Raw genomic sequence first — 22080 nt, forward strand, 5'->3', positions numbered from 1 at the left:
AAGTACAATTCTTGTCACTTTTCAAAGCCAGATCCAGACCCTGCCCTGCTGGAAGTTCCCCGATTCTTCCTTCTCACCTCCTTTCCTCTCCACCCACCATCTTGAGTCACTGCAGAGTGCACAGGAAGAACCAAGTAAGTTCATTCTCCCTGTGGACTCCTTCTTCTCTTGGGACCGGGAGCTCCTGGCTGGCCCAGATGGGGCTGCCATGGTCCATGCTGTTGGAGAAACTGAGTGACTAGTGTAGCTAAGCCACAGGGACTTCTCCCGGGCTCCCATTTGCCTGGCTCTGACCTGAACTTGCTTTGTCTGGGGGTGGGGAGGGTCCCTCTCCTGGAAGTGCTTAGCTGGATCCTCACTGAGGAGAGCAGAGTGCAGAGGAATGGCCTGTCACCAACATGGCCTTAAGCTGCCACAGACAGGCCTGCTATCAGTCCAGCATCCCTGTCCTTGACACCAGTGAACTTGCCAGTGTTCCTTCCTTTACCCTCATGTATGTGGCTGATCTCCCTAGGACACAGTGCTGGTAGATAAATGGGGTCATATTCACTATAGCCACCTGCTGACATTCACAAATGTCTTCCTACCAAGATTCTTAGCTTCCTAGATAGCATTTCACACGTCTTTTCCTATAAGTCCAGTTACTGACTCCACCCACTGGGCACTGCTGTCACTACTGTTGAGTACCATGCTTCCTCTGGGCACTGCAGCTTCCTCTGCTTGGAGCCCCAGGTCCCATTTTACCCCTCCTGTCCCACACATGACTGCAGTCTGCCACTGGGCACCACTGCTGCTGTGGCCACCTCGTCCACAAGCCAGGTGACACAGGAGATGGAAGATGTGTGGAGTCAATATGTCAGAAGATGCCACCCTACTCCTCTCTCTGACATGCTTTTGGTACCGTCACAAGTATAAGCCTGTGCTGTGATGCCTGGCAGCATTTTTGGTCAGGTGGCTTTTTCTAGATTTTACTTGTAGCCACTTTTCCCCTTAGATGTGAGACATAGCAAGGCAGAAAGGAACACGTGAGGGACCAGGATCATGCTGCCCTTAGAATGCGCTTTCTCCACCAACCACTATTGCGCTGTTCCTGGGCTGAGCTTGGCTTCCTGACTCTTGAATCTTTTAAGAGAGTCTTCTGCTAGGAAGCTGCTCTGGTGACATCTCCCCTCCCCTCCAACCAGCGAAATCCTACTTCTCCCTCCAGGCCCAGCTAAGCCCCCACCACTTTGGGAAGCTTCCCTTGATTATTCAGTCCTTGCACCATAGGGCTCCTGTTCAGCTCCTGTAGCCCTTAGTCAGAACCACAATCAAGATGCACAGTCATGTGACTATCTTACCCCTGTTATAGATGGAATGATCGTGTCCTCCCAAAATTCGTACGATGGATCCTCATCCCCAATGTGATGACATTTGGAGTGGGGCCTTTGGGAGGTGAGTAGGTCATGAGAGTGGAGCCCTCATGAGTGGGATTAGTGCCCTTATAAAAGAGCCCTAGAGAGCTTCTATGCACCTTTCACCTTATGAGGACACAGCTGTGAATCAGGAAGCAACCTCTCACCAGACATCAAATCAGCCAGTGTCTTGAACTTGGACTTCCAGGCTCCAGACTCTGGGCAATAAATTTCTGTTGCTTATAAGCCACCCAGTCTATAGTAATTTGTTATAGCAGCCCAAATGGACTGAGATAACCCCCACGTTGTTCTCTACCTGGTGTCACCTCTCCCTGTCTAGACTGGGTGCCCCTGGAGGTCTTGGAGTATGTAGTTTGCTTCTCTTGCTACTCGAATAGCACTCACTGTTTGGCTGGTGCTCAGCAAACCTTTGATGCCTGAGTGAGTAAAAGCAAGAACGTGGTTGATGTGGGGCTGGGAGGTCCCTGTGGCCCAGCTCCCTCCAGTGATTAGCCCCTTCCTTTGTGCTGCCCTCAAATCCTGACTCGGTTAATTAAGATGCAATGAGAAGTTTGGGGAGCTGGCAAATTCTGTTTGCAGCCACACTCTGTTCCGTCCTACCCTCGTCCCCTCAGCCACTGGGTTGGCAGCCCTGCAAGCCGAAGTGCCTGCAGGTCCCTTCCAGGTGTTGCCTCCCCACCTCCAAGAAGGAAGATTTAGTCGGATGGATTTTGGTGAAGGTTTAAAACCCGCAATAAATAAAAAATTCAGCCTACCATTCTGCATATTTTATAACTCAGTCTAATAAAGAAATAATCCAAGATGGCACCTGCTAAGAAAACTTAGTTTATTGAAATATGACTGTAATATAGAAAAGATGGCTAATGCACTAGGCTGCGAGATATTAATGCTCTACACTTCAGCTGGTGTGTTTAAAAGAAGTCTCTCATGTATTTTATTTTATTTTATTAGGAACCATATCATTAGCTTTTAAAGACATTGTGAGTGAGAGAAGAAAAGAGATTTGAACTATTAAAAAAAACCCTCAGCAACTCAACCTGCCTCTCTCTACAGATGAAATAAACAAACCAAAAAAAAAAAAAAAGGTTTTTTTTCATAAACATTTTTTTTTCCAGCTGGGATATTAGGACAGTATATTAAATTCCCCCAAAAGGAGGCCCTAGAACTATTTACATAATAATGTCTCCACTGTGGTTGTGACAGATGGGCTTCACTGACGCAGACATACTGTTAGGGGCTTAGCAATAGATTAAAAAAAACCACCACAATACTGTGTAACATAATAAAAGTGTATTGTAATGTACATCATAACTTGTGGCCAAGGTTAAATTTGCAGTCGGAGTATGAAAGTCGTATTCCATTATACAAAATAGATGTTACACGGAAAAGCATTAAAGATGAGTTGACTCAACCATTTATTTTTAGTTTATATTTTATTCTATTTTCCTTGGCCCTATTTATGCAATATTTTTTTAATCGTATGAAATGACATCGTTATGTGCCCCCTACCCCCACCTCAGAGTGAGGGGCAGCCTGGGATCTACAGACTTCCTTAGCTTTGTGGATTCATGTTTTAGAAGGCCCTGAGACTTTGCTCTACTGGAAAATGGCTGTTTGTGTGTTTCTTTTTTTATTTTGTCCAAAGCTTCTTGCTGGAGACGAGACCAGCAGTGTCCTCTGGGGATAGCCTCCTTTGGTGTATGGGGAATATTTGGAGACAAGCTATAGTTCTAGAGACTTTCCCCACCCTATCAAGAGGCGACGTGGACATGAGAGCAGACATGAATGGGAGCCACCCCATGGAGGATAGACTGTGAACGCTTTGCTAGGCGATCTTGCCTATTTTGTCCACGACTTGACCATTGATTTCAGCTCAGTGGTCCTATCCCTCTGAATGCACCCTATGTCCACCAGCATGTGCTCCAAGGCATTGGGTGAAGGAGGAGTAATTTCTAGCGTGAGGATCTACTGAAGACATTTCATCCTCGTCTACTGCACTGAATCTCCAGGTGCCTCTCAGTGCCAACAGAACGGAGGATATTTTTTATGCATCATATAGGACAATAGAATTTTGGAGCCACAACAAGACAACTATGTAAATAACCCTCCATGTTTCTTATTTATTTATCTGTAAAACAGGAACCCTATGGTTCCTACTTCAAGAGGGTGATTATGAGGTTTTTATGAAATAATATAAAGGGTCTAGCACATAGTAAGTACTCAATAAATGTTAGATATTTCATATTATGGTTATAAATATGATCTCACTTAGAACTGATCTTCTGAAGACTAAAAAGGGTGATTGAAGAACCGTGTGATTTCCCCTTTCTGAACTCTTTCTCTTTCTCTCCCCAGGTCTCTATTTCAGGCCAGAGATTAACCCCTCCTTTCATTCTTTATGGATATTTTTTTGTATTGGTTTATTCTGTTCCACCCTCTTATTTTCTGCATGTCCAATATTACCCATTATTGGGAGCTCTACTGAAATCTCCTCCCTTCCCTGGACTAGCTGTTTACTCCTCCAACTTGACAAGCTCTGGCCTCCTCTGAAACCCAGAGCAACTTGTATCTGCTCATCCATTTGGTGTCAATTTGCAGGTGGAAGTTAGAGAGAGCAAAATCCAGCTTCTAAGAGGAAGAACTCTGAAACAACAAGAGATATTTGTAAGGAGGGAGCTCCGTGTTACCAAAAGGTTGAGGCAGCAGCTGTGGGCCTTTGTGGATGCTGAAGGGGAGATTGCAGAGTTCGTGGAGGCCAGCATTGCAAGTACTCTAAGAGATCGACTAGTCCATGCCTCACCCTTAAAATAGGAGGATAGAGGAAACTGAGGCCCAGGTGGACAGGAGGCTGCTCTACCAAGGGTCTCACAGTTCAGTAGTGACAGAGCTGGCTCTGAGCTTCAGGTGGTGGTCGGTTCCCCTTCCCACCATGCCACAGAGGCTGTGTCAAGTGTGGGAATTAACTGGAAGACTTCTACGTGCTAAGATAAAAAAACTATCTACTGTTGTCTTGAGGTTTTTTTATCTGTGATTATTTGGTTTTGCTCATCGATGAGTGATCTTTTTTATTATATACTCAATGAGGGCAGGACTATATTAACCGCTTCTATGTACACAGTCCATGTAGCACACAGGAGGACAAATTCTACCAACAGGTGGTCAGTTACTATTTGTTGACCCAACCTAATTGGCTCTAAACTAGTCTGGTTTAGTATCTTCACCTCGGTCAAAGCCAGCCACCCTGTAGAAGATTTGAGCTTTCATAGAGAGCATAGCCTCTCAGTACTCCATGGTATCTTTGAAAATTTTAAGGCATGACTTTAACTAGGGGTCCTCTCTTGGGATGTGCAGGAAGACAGGCATTACAGAGACCCACAGCCCAGGTGGTGAGCCTGCCAGGAAATTGACTCTGGGCTTGCCCAAATGGGGATGCTGAGTGTTCCTGTGCTGGGGCTGAACATCAACTCTGGGAAGCCAGAGAAGCTGACTGCTAGGGACACCTTTTGGGAGGAAATAAGCACCATTTTCTAGAAAGACTCTATCCTGAATTCTTATTGCTGCAAATAATGAGACTTCAAGCACCATTTGAACACATGGCTACCTGCATGGAGTTGTTTGAAAAGTACTGGAAAAGCCCTATTGTCCACATCAGTGCTGCCCCATAGAAATATAATGGGAGTCACAAATGCAAGCTGCATATGTAATGTAAAATTTATTAGTAGCCACGTTAAAAAAAGAAACAAGTAAAGTTAATTTTATTAACACATTTTTACTTAATTCAATATATCTAAAATATTCTAATTTCAACATGCAATCATTATGAAAAATTATTAATGAAATATTTTACATCCTTTTCTTCAGACTAAGTCTTTGAAATCCCATGCTTATTTACAGTTAAAGCATATCTCAGTTGGGATCAGCCATTTTGGAAGCTCTCATTAGCTCCAGGTGGCTGGTGGCCACCATATTGGATGGAACAAGCCTCAGTGATCTCTCTCTCCTAAAACTCTGCCATTTGGACAGGGGGAGGAGAGTGGATTAAGGGATTGTTACTGTTCTAACTCAAATCTCCTTTTAAGTGTTCATATTTTAATTCCTTATCAATCTATTGACCTCTAACAACAGTTATCAAATTTCTAAATCTCTATCCAATGGGGCTGAAGTAGAAATACGACCAAAGATTAAGCACTGTGGATGGGGTTGTGGGTATCAAGGCAGTTAGAAGGCCGCTGGAGGGACAGCACCCAGAAGGCACTCGGTGAGAATAAACCGTTGAGACGGGGACGTGAGTGGCATCAAGAAAACGCCCTGACATGTGCACAGTGAGAAAAGCGTAGGATCTGTGGGGTCAGGACTGGCTGGCTGGGTTCCCTAGCCCACCTACGTGACTTTAGGGTAAATCACAAATCTCTCTGAACCTCACCTTCCTCATCTGCAACATGGGGATAACAAGCCCATTCCTGGTTTCCTCAAAGGGGTATTGTGAGGCTCCAATTGTATGATTCACAGGAAGTGACTTTGTGTAAACACTGAAGTCCTCAGCTCCTATAAATTGTCAGCCATTCAATTGCGAGTCTTCCAGCAGGGCTGCTACAGTTAATTCAATGGAGGCAGGTTTTATTAGGGGCCCGGGCTTAAGCCAAGGACTGTAGCGGAGAAGGAGATGTCAAAGAGGGAAGCAATCTGTAGTAATCTCCTGCCTCAGTTGGAGAGACAAAATCCAGATAGAAACAATTAGAAGGCAGAATGTAATTCCTATGAAGTGGTTCGCACAGACACTCGGAGGGGGAGACAGCGGAGAGTGTGCAGTATTGGGCAGGGGATCAGGGAAGGTCAGTTGCGGGGTGGGGAGGCACCCCAGCAGGATGCAGAGAGTTTGAGGAGGCAGAGTAGGAGAGGAGAGAGTGTTTCTGGTGGAAGGCACAGCACAGACAAAGGCCAGGAGTGGGAATGAAAAGCCAAACCCTGGGGGTAATGAGAAACCTCCTGACTGGGACAGAAGAGAAGAGCAGAGAGGGGTAGCCTGCAGGGGTCCCTTCCCTGCCAGCACCTTTCCCAAGGCACGAGAAGTCAGGCAGAGACCAAACTTCTGATACTCAAGTCTTATGTCTTGCCCTGAAAGTGGGTCACCCACTGTAGAGGAGACCAGCCTGCCTGAGATAAATATGAAATATGACCACAGCCACGGTGGGGATGCTCTGATAATCACCGGGACGACTCTGGGAGTTCAGAGAAAAGGAGCTCTCATCTCAGACCATCTCTGCTGCACATGCTTGCCTCAGGAATAAAGCTGGACAGAGGCCCCACAAGGAGCAAAATCGTCAGGCATTTCCAAAGGTTCCAGGGACTTCTGGCTTTCGAACCAGCTCTTTAATATCAGTTTAATATTTAATGTCAGTTTTTTAATATCAGAGCGTTTTCCATCATGAATTCACATAGTTTTATATACACACGCAATTCAGACTCTGCCTGCATGCGCTGTAGGTGCCCCTTCATTCCCTCAGCAAGCACACAGATGTCCTTGGTCAACAGGCACACATGCGTGCACATTCACACATGCACACTCAAAACCACGCAAGCCTGGGGAATATGGAAGACAGAGATGCTTTCATTTGAGAGCAGTGAATGAATGAAGACTCAGGGCTGAGCTGATGTAAAATTGTTAATCAGACACCCAACAAGTAGCTGTAGAAGTGACACCAGGGGCATACTTGTCCTCTTTTCTTTCCTCTCCTGTCAATTCTCCATCAGTTTCAATATCCTTCAAGCTTTGGGATCCTTGCTTGCCTGTCGCTTTCTCTCCATCCTTAGGTATACTGTTTTTAAGGATTCCGTTGGGTCTAGGAATGTGGAATTTGGAAAAGGCCAAATTACCTTTGTAATTTGCTCTGGTAGTTTGATGGGAGGATGGAAATTCAAAAAGTTCCCTCTGCTCCAGGAATCCTCTGCGCTGACTGTACTATCTCTAGCTCCTTCGCTGAACTACTCGTGCCCTGAAAAGATGAACAGTTGTATCTGGATTTGAATGATGTGCTATTTTCTAGTGATCTTTTTTTGGGGCAGAAAACTCCAGCAGGCCATTTTCTTCTTCCTTATATATTCCTTATATTTAGTACAGAATTGAGCCCAACTTAGTAAGTACAGGATAGATGGATGGATGGATAAATACAAGATTGCCAGTTTACAAAATAATTCCATTTGCCGGTCAAATCTTGATCTTAAACCCTGCCCAAGGATCCGAAATGAAGTCCTGTTTTTGTCCAGAGGTCCAACACCAGCCAAAAGATGGCAAACTCAATTCCAGACAAATTTAGTACCAACTCTGACTCCCACTGCCATGATGAGAGGCGGACTGAGCCATAAGCACCACCGCAGGTGAACCGAAGCCACCCATCAAAGGCAGCCTGATGCAAGAGTAGCTCCAGCAGTGCTGGAAAATTAAGGGCCATGGAACACTTGACTAATTCAGGAGCAGAAAATGTGCCATTGACTAGTGTCCTCTGACACTCGTGCTTCTTGGGGTTCTGCCTTGCCCACTGGCCGATGCATTCCCCAAGAGCGAGGAGTGAAGTCTCCCAGCCTTGAAGTCACAGCTGGGTTCCAGGGATTTCTCCAGCCTTGGAGCAAAATTTCACCTCCAAAATTAGAGTCTGATTACTTTGCACCAAAGTAGGAGGACTATATAGACCCCAGGGGTCCCAGTGACTACGACATTATCACTTCAATATTCGGGAAGGGAAACTAGCATATACTGTGTGCTGTCTACATGCCAAATATTGTGCAGGTCTTCTCAAATACGGTAGTTTGCTTAACTTCGATGACAACTTCATGACTAGGGATTATTTTCGATAGGATTGAGCCTCCACGAGGTAAGCAGCTCACTGAGTGTCACACAAATGGCTGTCAAACACCCAAACCTGACATCTTTGCCCTGCACCCATGGACAGACTTTGGATGGAGAATGGAATGGACTGAACTGATATAAAATATAGTGGAAAGCACAGGACGGATTAGAATGGGATTAGACTGCATTTCCACATTTTCCCTTTTTTCTTCCCCAAGAAGGTCTGGTAAATTCCTCTCACACTGAAGTGGGACAGCTCAGTGCAGATGATTTGCATCTCGAGGGAGTTAAGTAGTTTGAAAGGAAACATCTGCAGTGGTGGAATGTCAGGCACCTAACAGGGGGTGAGAGGACAGCAGCAGGCTGGGGCAGAGAGGTCCTAAGGTGTTGAGAGGCTGCCCTGCATTTTGAGCCTGTGCATAAGGCTGATTGCTCCTGATTATCTCCCTCCTCTGCCAGGCCCACTTCCCTCTGCCCTTTCCTGTTGGGCTCCTCTGCTTTCTTGCTTTCTTTTCAGGACTCCAAGTTGCTAGGCAACTCGGATCTGGAGCTGAGGTCCTCACTGTGGCAGCAGCCTTCATGCAGGGTCCGGGGTTTGATGGAGCCGGTGATTACAGGTGTCTGTGCAGAAAGGAAGACAACAGCAACAACCTCCCTTCACCCCCGCTGGTCACCTCCCAGAGACAGAGGAAATGAGAGGTCTGGGCCAGGGAACAAAGCTTTGCTTAGGCCATTTGCCATCTCCCCTTCCTGTTCTGCTCCCTTTCCCCCAGCAGGACTTCCTTCCGTGTGGGCTTAACTTTCCAAGCCATGTACAGGGGCCCTGGTTGGGGGAAGGGGAGTGCCAAGCCCCTCCGTAGCCAGAACCGGGGGAGGTGAGAGCTTTATGTGTCTCTGGTGTGGTTGGCGGGGGGTAGTCTCTGGGACCCAGAGGGGCAGCAGCAGTGCCAAAGAAATGAGTAGAGATGAAAGTCAGGACAGCTTCAGAGGCACTTCACACCCATTCTCCGTGCTGGGGAGTCCACGAACAAGGAAACATTCAGTATCTCACCACACAGAACTAATATTTATACCAAAGGAGACCGTCAGCAAACAATAGACAAAGTTACTTTAGATAGCATTTTTGACCCTTCCTTTCCAGAAGAACTGTCCGACTCAGGGTTGGGAGTGCCCTGGGTTTCCTTTAAGCAGCTTGAGCCCTTGTAGGAGCCCATCACTGTGGCATTTCGGGGTACAGCGCCTTCCTGGTTACAGAAGTGTTTCTAAGTTGGGGAGAGAGGAGGTGATCTGCAAGGACCCCCACTGTGCTGCCCCATGCTCTGTACAAGCCCTGTGGAGGGGAGGGGGCGGGGGGGGGGGGGTGGGGGGGTGTTGGTGGCCCTGCCCAGGCTGAACTAGCCTCCTGATTGAAAGTTGCAGCTGTCAGTCCAACAGAACTGCGGGGAGAGCATGTGATCTAGTGATTGATTTGGCCAATCAGACCTCAGTGATTAGTTAAGGAGGGACATGTGATCTATGGTTAGCCAATTAGAGCCCACTCCTGCACTTTGCATAGGAGGAGCCCTTTTTCTGCTGGAGTGGCCAAGCTGGTGGGATGTGAGCATGGAGGGAGCTGCTGTGGGTGGTGTTTGCTCTCTTTGAGGTGGATGCAGCCAGACCAGAGGAAATCAGGCAGAGAAAAGAGCCAGCTGGGCCAGAGGCCAGTGCACCTTTGGACCTTTGAGTTTCATAAGCTAATATATTCCATTTTATTTTATTATTTCATTTTGTTTTGTTTTATAATACTACTTGTATTTAAGTAGGGTTAAGGCTCAGTAGGGTTTCTCTATTCATGTAACTTCATCCCTTCTCCCCTCCCCTGGCCCGTTACTGCCCAAGTTTCCAGAGCTGTCCTCTAGACTAAGGAGTTTTTCCTTAGTTGAAGCTTCAAGTTTTAGGCCAGCGGGCGCCTTATTCCCTCTTCTTTCTGTCAAAACATGCCTGTCCCGTGTTCCATCTCTCAGGGCCCTGCCCTTTTCTAGGAGTCATTAGATTAAGTTATAGTAGGCCATTGATGGCTAAAAATTGCTCTGGCCGTCACTCATCCTCTGTGGCATTGTTATATTTGTGCTGCAGTCCTTTGTGCCGTAATCCATGGGAGTGGACCCCGAGGGGTGGGAGTTCAGGCACTGTGGTTGGCTGCTGAAGGGCTGATTTCATGAAATGCTCCTCCCGGTGACTCTTTAGTTCCTTGGCTGGATGTTCAGTTCCTCTGCCTGTGTCCGTGGCTGAGGGCCAACTCTCCTGGCTCACAGTGAATTGCCTGGGCCTCTACCACCGCGAGGAGGTCACGTCCTTCTCATAGAAGGAGGGAGAAATGTTCTGAAGGGAAAGCTTTTGGAAACAGGCATCCACTGAGCCTCAGAGTCCCGAAGTGGCCTGGACGAGTCAGTGACCTTGCAGGATATCACTCTTCTCGTTTGTAAAATGGAGGTGTTTTGTGAGCTGATCCCCAAGTCCTCTTCCAGCACTGATGTCTTGGATGGGGTGTCTGTGACTCTGAGCCACCTGTGGGCCTTCATGTTTTAGACTGAAAGAGTCCCCACAGGAGCATGAAGCATATTTAAATGGATACTTTTCACAGTCCATTTGTGTTTCACACTCCATTCATAGTTTTCTTGCTCCCTTCTGCTGGTTTCAGGCTTGTTTTGCAACTTACTCATATTCATTCCATGCAGGGCAGCAGGTGGAAAAGAAAGAAGATCAACTTCAACAATTAGGACACCTGGGTTCCAGTCCCAAAGTGGCCACTATCCACATAGCTGACACCTTGAAAGAGGTCCCCACTCAGGATCTGTTTTCTCATCTGTAAAATGGGAATAAGACCCCTTTGCTTCGTTGACAGAGTTGATTGTGGCTTACAAGACACATTACATGAAAATGTAACAAAGAGATAGGGGCTATCTAAAAATATCAGGGAGCTATTGGCTTTTGGCTTGGAGGAGGCCAACATGCAACTTTCTTCAGTTATTCTGCATCAGGGTTCAACCTATACCAGCTGCCTCTGCCATTCCACCCAAGTTTGACCCCAAAAATATTAAAGTTGTGTACCTGAGGTGAATCTGTGGGGAAGTCAGTGCCATGTCTGTCCTTGGCCCCTTGGGCTTATCTCCCAAACAGGTTGGTGATGACATTGCCAAGGCTGCAGGTGACTGGAAGGGTCTAAGGATTGCAGTGGAACTGACCGTTCAGAACAGACAGGCCCAGACTGAGGTGGCACCTCTGCCTCTGCCCTGATCATCACAGTCCTCAAGGAACCACCCAGAGACAGAAGGAAGCAGAAAAACATTAAGCTCAGTGGAAATACCACTTTTGATGACACTATCAACATTGCCCAACAGATGTGGCACTGATGGTTAGCCAGAGAACTCTCTGGAATCATTAAAGAGATCCTGGGGACTGCACAGTCTGTGGGCTGCAGTGTCAATGGCTGCCACCTTCACAACATCATAGATGACATCAACAGAGATGTGGGGGAAGGCATAGTGAGTTAAGAACTGCAACAGAGATGTGGGGGAAGGCATAGTGAGTTAAGAACTGCAAAGGAAATAAAGGATAATTTGACAACCAGAAAAACAAAAAAAGACAAGGAAAAGTGTTGCATTTTGGTAATACACATAAGAAAACAGAGTTAGTCTTCTGTCAACCCCAAGGAAGCTAGTGGTGTAAAACTTTCTCCAACAATGAGAATTGAGATGGTGTCTCAGAGAGGGGAGTATATCAGCTCAGCCTCACACAGCGGGTCTCAGGACTGCGGTGCGGTCTATGGAGGAGCAGGAGGCCTTCCTCCTGGTGCTCTCTTGGCTTGTTCTCCCCGTTTCCAGGTTTGAGATTTGAGTCAGATACAAGGCAAATGCTTAGGCAAGGAAAAAATGTTTCGCCAGCTTGCTCCACAGGGAAAAAGAGTCCGTGATATGATATGAAGCCGAAAATAGAGTGCCTCAGGAAAGAGCTATCAGCCGCTGACTATCTTGTGGGGGGTGTGGGGGGCCTTCTCCGAGAAGATGGGAGTCGAAATGAGAAGGTGATGTTGGTTGCTGCCATGTCGTACTGCTGAGCGCAGACGCTCTGGGCTGAGATTTGGAATCCGTGTCACAAGAAAGGGGTCCTGCTGGAAAGGCTCGTTTAGCAACACTTTCCTGCTGGGGTCTGTGGAACATCCTGACACAGTCCAGGGCTTGAACAAGGGCCAAGGATTTATCCAGAAACAGCAAGCCCAGTACAAAGACGATCCTGGATTTAGAACAGATGAAATGTACTTTGAGGGAGTTCAAAGAACGGGCACACGCTCCCTGATGGCTGCTTGCTGGATATTTTGAGAGGCGACTGGGGCGTGCTTTCTCTCCCAGTTTCTCCCAGAGGTCTTTTCCAACACAGTTTCTCTCTGTTAGTATATTCCAGAGCTCGTGGGCTTGGAAGTCTTAATATGGAAATTCCTGCAGTGGTGGGAACGGACCTCTCCCAGTTGGGGTTTGCTAAAGCCAGTATTCTGAGGCTGTTAACAGAGATGATTAACTGTCACTAATGACGGTGATGGCGGCAGTAATGAGGTCAACCTGATTGGGTGACAAGAAGGATGGAGCATGTGGGCACATGGTGAGGATGGTGATAGTGATGGTGATGACAATGGCAGGGAGCTTGGTTTTAGAAATTTGTTGAGAAATCTAGGGAACAAACCTTAACTTGAACTTCATTTTCTTGTCTGGCAAAGTAGACTATGGGAAGAAAAACATCTACCTCTGGGAAAGGGAAAAAGAAAATCCCTTTTGTCTGTGGTTAGTTCTGTCAAATCAAATACTTGGTGTCAAGTATATTAAATATATTATACCATGGCATGGTTTTCTGGTGGGTTATCTGGTGAGCTCAGAACAGTGTACAGTGAGATACAAACTCAAGCTGATATTAGTGGCCAGAAACAAACCCGTTAATACAAGGAAGAGCCAATTGTCCTGATTTTCCTGCCCTGACCAGTGTCTGGAGAGGAGGGATGAGAACAGTTAATCATCAAACTCTTCTTCAGGATCTGAGACAATCCCACTCTCTTTGAAGAGCATTTCATGTGAGGCTGTGCTTGCTATAAGTCCTTCTACTTTCCTATTTCCACCCTTGGGTCACCACGTCCTTGCCTTTCCGAGTCACTGTGTCCAACGGGTGAGATAACAGCATTAAGGCAAAGGAACTTTGAGGTCCAGCTGACTCCTGCTCATGACATTGATGGCACCCCCAACAGCAAAGGACAAGTTAAGAGTCTCTGAGGCCTGGTAAAAGAGGGGAGTGACACTAGTTCCGGGTAATCCCAATTTCACTGATTACCAAAAACATAACAAATAAATGATGAAGCAAATTTAATCAATTATGATCAAGTAAAGAGATGTGCTGGCAGCATCTACCAATTTTGGTGAGTTTTTAAAATGTAAGAAGTTTGATTTTAGAGTTCCTGGACTTCCTTTCCTTTCCTTTTTTCTTCTCTTTGGATATTCTCTGTGGATATTCTCTTTGGATAACCTCTGCCTCAGTCCAGGGACAAACTCCCAGGAACGCATTCACTCTGTAATGTTAGGGCAGAATAATAAGAGTGCTGCTTCTGCTTCTGTACACTGGGAACCTGTGCTCTCTTCCCAGGGGAGTTTTTCTTTAATGAAAGAGCCTGGAGGAGAAAATGCTTACCCCATGAGGGGATCTGAAATGGTGGATTAGCACAGAGAAGACACTTTCTCCTTCAAACCCCACCACATAGGCGGTGCCATGTGCTAGGGTAGCTTAATGGGACTTAAGGGTCTGTCTGTTATTTAGGGCTGTAGTTCTGTAGCTTGTATCCCTGTTGACTGAAGATCTGAAGAGAGCAGTGTCCTTCTAATAGGTTGGTTGCCAGAAGGCCCACGTTTTCCTAGAAAGTGGTTTATTCTTGAGAAAAGAGCAAGCTCAGAGCCATCAGTTTCTTCATTGGCCCTCTTTCCTTAGCTCTTCTTTTTTAGTGAGTGAAACTTTTTGGCATGCTAGGTAGCTAGAGGTGTAACTGAAAGGGATTATGCAGAAGGAGACAAAGTTCAGAATATGTGTAGAAAAGATTTGCTTTGCTGGTTCTCTTAGGTCAGGAGGTTTTTAAGAGGACTCATTAGCATATGTAAGTTTGGAACTAAGGAATACTGTAATGTTTAGAACTCCCATTCTTTCATTCATTCATTGTCTTATATAACAAATATGCATGGATTAATTTTTATAAGGCCAAGGAATTTAGGACTGAAAGTGTTCCAGAGAGAAGATTTGGGAGGCAGCAAAGAAACAAAGGAAATATAAGTAAGTTATACTTATCAATTGTTATGTGACAAATCACCCCAAAATTTAATGACTTAAAATATAGCAATCATTTTGTTGTTATCATCTCTCAAAGCTCAAGGATTCACTAGGCTCAGCTAGTAGTTCTCCTTCAGGGTCTCTCATGTATTTGCAGGCAGACAGTGGACGGGCCTGGAGCCATCGCAAAGGCTTTCTCACTTGCATATTGGTGGTTGTTGCTGGCTGTTGGCTGGAACTTCAGCTGGGGCTCTTAGCCAGCTGAACACCTACACGTGGACTCTCCATGTGGCCTAGGCTTCCTCACAGAATGGCAGCTGGCTTCCAAAAAAGAGCATCCCAAGAGAGCTGGGTGGAAGCACTATCCTCTTTTATTATGCCCTGGCCTCAGAAGTTACATAGCTCCGCTTCTGCTGTAGTTACAGATCTGCTCAGATTCAAGGGCGGAGAACATAGGCCCTGCCTCTTCCTTGGAGGAATGTCAATGCCACTTGTAATAAGAGCATGTGGAATAGGAGAATTTGTTTCAGCCATCTTGGAAAAGACAATCTACCATGGGTAAGGTAGATTCAGATATGAGTGGATCTTGAATGAAATCTTACTAAAGAATTCATACTTTCAAGCCTGGGATAATTAGTCAGCAATAAGAGTAAGCACATGAGCAAATGGGTGATTTATAACATAGATAATAACAGCTAAAAGGGTGTGAAGGATGAGTAGATCAGTGAGGTCTGGAGTAGTCATGGCAGACTTCATGGAAGATGTAGGACTTTGAAGCCTGTGTAGGGCCCATCGATTGTGTTTAATTTACATTCATTTCCTCCCCACACAAAGAAAAGAAATGGTATTAAACAAAATTATAATTATTGGTAATTCCTCCCTACTGAGATAACTGCTTAACCTCTCCATGCATGTCTCCCCCAGTTTTTTTTCCCCCTGGGAATATATTACAAATTTGGACTCCCACTTAACTATTTTACTTAAAATATTTTGTGACTATTTTCCTAATCTTTTAAATATTCTTCTAAAATATAATCTTGAATGGCTGCATAGCATTCTGTCATGTGGATATGCTATGATTTACTTTTCGATCTCTAACTGTTGGAAAATTAAGCTGTTGCATTTTTTTCTATTGCAAAAAACACTGATGAAAATCTTTATGCAGAACTCTTGGTGCTCATCTGTGATTATTCTCTTAGAAGTATTTCCTAAAGTTATTTGGATTTTACAAACCTTTTATGCATCTCGCCACAGTGGCTTCCAGGACAGGTCGTGCTCGCTGCTCCTCCTGCAGGGTGGGTGCCTGTGTATTTGCAGGTTCGCCAATGCTGATTGTTACTGGCTGCAAAAGACCGTTTCCTATTTGAGAGATCAAAGTGGAACTTTGGGCTTTACTTTGATTTTCTCTGATTATTAGACAGGAAGCATTTTCCCCTATATTTCTTTATCTTCTGGGTTTCTTTTTCTGTGATTTGATGGCCTATTTTTTCCATTGATATTCTCCTCTCATTGATTAGCAATAGCTTTTTATAAATCTTTTGTTTGGCATTTATGGTGAAATCATTTTTTTTTTCTCTTTTGATGTTTTGCTTTCCAGCTTTGTTTGTGGTGTTTTAGATGTATGGAGATTTTTTAGCTTTTGCGTGACCACATCTTGTAATCTTTTTATTTGTATTTTCTTCTCTTGCTCTTTATTTATGAAAGGACTTAACCAAAATAACAGATTAATTTTACCTTGTTTTTCCTTTGTGTTCACACACACACCAAACACCCCCCCCCCCCAAAATAAAGCATTTAATTCTTGAATTGATATGGAGTATATCTTGATATATGTTCTGAGTAGGGGGTCTCCTAAAGATTGTTTCCCAAATATTTACCTAGCTGTTGGGTGTCAGGATTTAGGTCAGTAGAGGGAGATGTCCAGCACCCTGAAAGGGAGAGACAGCATGATCCTGGCTGAAGCAGAGGGTGGCTCATGGGGGTTCAGGGGTGACAACACTTACATTCTGGATGACCTGGGATGCCAGGCAAAGGGAGGTACCTTGTAGTCATTGAGAACTACTACAGATTTGGGAAAAGGGAAATTATTTTTTCTGTTCCTTAACATCTCTTGAGGGCTTGCAAAGAGCCACGTACTCTGGAAAATATACATAATATCTTATTTAATTCTCACTGCTGCCTATGAGGCAGGTCTTATTATTATCATCATTTTATAGATCAGATGACTGAGGCTTGGTAAGTAGGTTGGCCTGGGACCGAGTCCAAATCTGGCTATTTCCAAAGCTGTGCATTCAACCATAATGTGTATTCATTTTTCAATATAATTAAAGTAAGAATTTCAAAAAGTTAATCTGGAAACATCATACAGGCTTGAAGGAAGAGGGGAGTGATTGAGGTCAGGAAATGCTGAAATACCAGAGGACACAGAGATGAGGGCTTATGCAAAAGTGATGTCGGGGAATGGACGATGACGATGAGGAAGCAGGAGGCGAAGCTAGGAGCAAGCAGTGCAGGCAGGTTGGGAGGGGAGCTTGCTGGATTTAGTGTTCCTTCGTTTTTGGCTCTTCTAAATATCTGATGTCCCTCTCAGGCTTTGCCCCTGGTCTTCAGCAACTGATCTTAGCAGTTATCGCTTTCCGGAGACTTGAGCAGAAATTTCCAAGGGCCAGACATTCTTGTGTAGAAATTGAGAACAGTATCAAAATTCTTTTTTTTATTGTCCATCCAGATCCTCAAAGGAAGCCAGTGAGATTAAGGGAAATTTTTTTCCAAGGGATGGAACAGTAACTTCATCCCTTTAAGAAGTATTAGTAAAGCACACAGTGAGCATACGCATCTGCTGTGAGGGACCCAAAACCACAGCAAAGCAAGCCTTACCCTAAAGTTGAGCAGAAGTAGTAACTTACACATACATAACCATCAAATGAAACGGAAAATTCCAAATCCCCCCCAAAGAGGCGTTGTCAATGGGTTATGGGAGGTCTGAGAAGAGAGAATTATTCTTGTTAGGAGGACCAGGAGCAGAGAGAATCATGAACTAATAACTAGTTTCTAAGTTAGGGTCTTGCTATGCTTGCTAGAAGGAGCAGATAAGAATCTTGGGTAATGAGAACTTTCATTCTTCCTTTGCAGTCCTTGCGACCTGCCCTCCTACAGACGGGTGACTCCCTTAGCATTTGTCCCTCCTTTCCCCAGCCCCTGAGGTGCTTCATTCTTCAATCACGAGATCATGTCACGCTGTAATTACAGTAATAGGAGCAGCTCAGTTGTTTTCTTTCTTTATGCATCTAAGATGTTCCAAGAAAGAGGACAAAAAGCAGACGAATAAGAAATAAACTGCAGCTCAGTGCACAGAACATGCATCTTTATCAAAAGAATTACAGAATGGATGCTGCTTTTATTCTCAACCCAGGCACAAACTGAAGTCCCAACTCTATTTCAAAGTCTTCCCTAATAACTCACCGGGCATGGATCATCCACAGCCCTTATATTTATAACCCCAATTTGGTCTTGTGGTTCTTGGTAACTGAGCAATCATGAATAGGCTTTGTTCTGCAAGAGCACTCTATAAAGTGTCTGCTGAGGCTCCTTTGCCCCACCAGACAGGCCCACTAAGAGGGAGAGAAGGACCCTAGTAACTTAAGACATCCTGGGTTTGAGTCCCAGCCCTGTAAATTACTAGCTGTCAATTTCAAGCTGTGTTACTGAATTTCACTAAGCACCAGTTCAATAATCTGTGAAAAGAGGATAAATCATAGCACTTACTTCACAGGGATGTTATGAGGATTATGCAAGGTCCTGGAGTAAGCATTCAATACATGGGTGGGATTAATGCTGAATGAGGATAGCCAGAGGTCCCAGTTGGTTGCATGCAATTCAGTGTATTTCATTGAACTCTAATGGTGCAGGACTATTTCCCTTTGGGCTGGAAGTCCTTATTCCATGATTGCTTCGTCAGAGTGCTTGAATGGGTCTTTCCCATCTTCTTACAGGAAGAGTAGATCCTGATGAACATGTTCCTTGCATTATCATTTGAAATCTCTTCCAAGGTTTTGACAAGTGCCCCAGGTTTGGAAACTGTAAGTCTGAAACTACTAACTGGTGAATGATCCCCTGTCCCGTGTACATAAACCAACAGAGCACATGGAGCATTATGCTGCATCTGCCAGTTTTACCTGTCTGTACCCCTTACTGGGCAGTGAGCTTCAGGAGGGAGAGGATGGGTCCATTTTATGTATCTCATCATTCCCAGGACATAGCATAGAACCTGGCACATGGTAGGCGTTCACTGTATTTATTGAACGGATGGCATGATGCTGTATCTATGCCCAAGGATTGGTGACAAACGTCTTGTTGGGCCCTTTCTTTTTAACTTACTTAAACATCACCAGGACCTTATGAACTAGGTATTATCATTTCCAATTTATTAATAGAGGAGCAGAGATTCAGAAAGGTTTACCAATTCAGCCAGGGTCAAAGAATGACCTTCTTTATCCATTGTCTTGCTCATCCTTAATTACTCTGGTTCTCATTTTGATTATACCACTTATTAACCATATGGCACCAGGCAAGTCACAAATCTTTATAAAGAGTCACATTTTCTTACAATGAGAACTGCCTCACTGTCTTGGAAACGCTTTAATATTTTCTGGATATTCACAATCCTGAAAAATAAGTGACTCATCATGATATTGTTTTGATGAAGCCTGAAAATGGCTTGTCTATTTTTAACGTTGAGTGGCAGTAACTAATAATATTAGGTTTTCTTATCCTACTCTGAGAGGAGGGAGAAGTGAAAGGCCGGGGGGGTTAAGGGGTATCTGTAAGGAGGGAGGGTTGTGCTCCACACAGCACCCAGGATAGAAATGGTCCAGTCATCTCAAGCACTTGCTCTAAAGCTGGCTCCTCCAGGCCGTGTGAGAATCTACTTTGTGGGAACCTTTACAATAATTGTCACTAGCCCTCTCTACTTTGTGATTGTTCTCAGTTTCATTTGGGCACATCTCTGTCTAGCTGCACTCTTGTTGTGTTTTTTCCCTTTCTGGTGTATTTCTGTTTACATAGCTCAGGCTCTATCTCAGCATTTCCAGCAACTTTCAAGTTACTGGCACAATGTGATAATTTTTATTTTTAGTTTTTGAAAGTATGAATGAATGAACAAAAGAATGAATAAGTAAATACATTTGGAGAGGAATTCAGAGTGTGTCCAAGCAATGTGTAGCACAGAACAGGCAGACAAGAGAGGGTTGGGGGTGTTTCCTAGTGGTTAAGGTGCAGGCTCTGGGATCAGAAGGCCTGAGCTGGATGCTAGGCTTCACTGCTCATCAGATGTGAGATCTTGGGTAGGTTACTTACCTTTGCTAAGAATCGCTTTCCACATTTTAAAAATGGAAAACATGGGAATACCTCTATCACTGAACTATTGTTGTGCAACAAAGCACCCTAGAGCTCAGGGGCTTAAAACAACAACCATTTTACTTGTTCATGTAACTGGAGGTCAACAAAGTCTGTCTGTTTCAGGCTGGGTTTCACTCAGGTGGCTCCATGTCTCTCATTTTTCTCTAGTACCAGAGGACCAGCCTGGGCACCTTCTCATGGGGATGACGGAAGTGCAAGAAGACAGGAGAAAACATGCAATGTCTTTTAGGGCCTAGATTTGGAACTTGATGCTGTCATTTTCCACTCATATATCATTGGTCAAAACAAGTCACATGGCCACATTCAAATTAAGAGAAGAAGGAATGCACTCTGCTCATAATAAGGGCACCCCAATGGCATGGATACTGCTGGTGGGCTGGGGTGAAGTATTGGATCTAGCAATGCATTTTTCCATACTATCTTCCTTAACTATTGGAAAAATTAAAAGAGATGGTCTTTGTTAAGGTCCTTGCCTGGTATGTTGTGGGCACTTTACATGTGGTTGATAGGTCACTTATCTTGTAAGCAATACATAAATTGTAGCTACTGTAGCTATTATAACTATCATTATCAGAAATGCAGACACTTGTTATCCCAAAGAGCAAGACTCATAGAGAATTTAGCTGGAAGAATGGGTGAAGCAGTATGTCTTTGGGCAATAAAAAAGGAAGTTTCCTCATTCCACAATTAGTTATTGAGCACCTATGTGCCAGGCACTGCCCTACGCACTTGGGATACATTTAAGAATGAAACAGACAAAAGATTCCTGTCCATGTGGTGCTTACATTTCAGCAGGGGAAGATACATGCACTAAAACCTTAAAAATAAGGAAGCAATACAACATGTTGATGCTATGGAAGACTGTTGGGGAGGGTAAGGGGTTTGGGTGTGATGCTATGGGGTTCAGGCTGCAGGATTAAATAAGGTGATCAGGTGGGCCTCCTTGAGAGCATGAGAGCAAAGACTTGAAAGAAGGTGATGGAGTGAGCCAAGAAGACATGGAAAGGAAGAATATTCTAGTCAGAGGACATTCAGAGTAAAGGCCCTAAGGTAGAGATTCAGACTGTGTTTGAGGAACAGCATGGAAGACCCTGTGACTGGAGACCATGAGCAAGGGGAAGAATAATAGGAGTTGAAGTTGGAGAGGTCATGGGGAGGGAGGGCCTTGTATGTCATTGCAAGGGCTTCAGTTTACTCCTAGTGGAATGGGCTGCTGCTGGAAGGTTGTGAACAGACACATGAAATGATTCTTATGTCAAATGCTATGAAACTTGTGTCTTAAAGTATGTGGCTGCTGTGTTAAGAATACCTCCAAGGAGGTGGGGGAGGCTGTGAGATTAATCAAAGGACAAAGTAATGTCAGCCGGACTTGGGTGGTGACAGTCGAGGTGGTGAACGTCTCAAAGTTGGATATGTTTTGAAGGTAGAACCAACAGAATCTACTGGTGATTAGATATGGGGTGTGACAGAAGAAGAAGAGTCAAGGATGACTCCATAGTTTTAGGCCTGAGAGACTGAGATAGGAAAAGTTGTGTATGGAGTAAGGTTGAGGTGGGAAAAAATTTGATTTTCAATTTTGGACATGTTGAGTTTGAAGGAACTCTTAGATGTCCAGGTGGAAATTGTCACATAGGCAATTGGAGACACATGTCTAGAATTCAGGAGCAAAATCCAGGCTGGAGAGGTGAATTTGGAGTTCATGAGCCCACAGCAGTATTTGAAGTCATGGGCCTGGTCATATGAGCAAGGGGGTGAGTGTTGGTAGAAAAGAGGACCAAGGAGGTGCCCCAAAGCACTCAACATGTAGAGAGAGTGTGGAGTCCAGGAGGTGGACAATATTGTCAAATGCTGCTGATTAGGCAAGTATGATGAAGACTGGAAATTGGTGGGTGGATACAGCGATGTGGAGATCACTAGGGGTCACGATAAGAACAGCTTTGGTTGGAAGGTGTTCATGTAAGGTGGACTGGAGTGGGTTTAAGAGAGAAAGGGAGGAGAGGAATTTGAGAGAGAATAGATAACCATTTGAGGAGATTCCTTGCAGAGGGGAACAAAGAAATGGGCCAATAG

At 44.8% G+C, this 22080-nt stretch overlaps 1 pseudogene; it reads left to right on the top strand.

Annotated features, from left to right (window-relative positions):
* The first annotated feature begins 1384 nt into the window (after positions 1-1384).
* Positions 1385-11792, top strand: LOC138915349 (large ribosomal subunit protein uL11-like; annotated as a pseudogene).
* The last annotated feature ends 10288 nt before the right edge of the window (positions 11793-22080 follow it).

Source organism: Equus caballus, chromosome 8 (assembly GCF_041296265.1).
Source record: "Equus caballus isolate H_3958 breed thoroughbred chromosome 8, TB-T2T, whole genome shotgun sequence".
Lineage (NCBI taxonomy): Eukaryota > Metazoa > Chordata > Mammalia > Perissodactyla > Equidae > Equus > Equus caballus.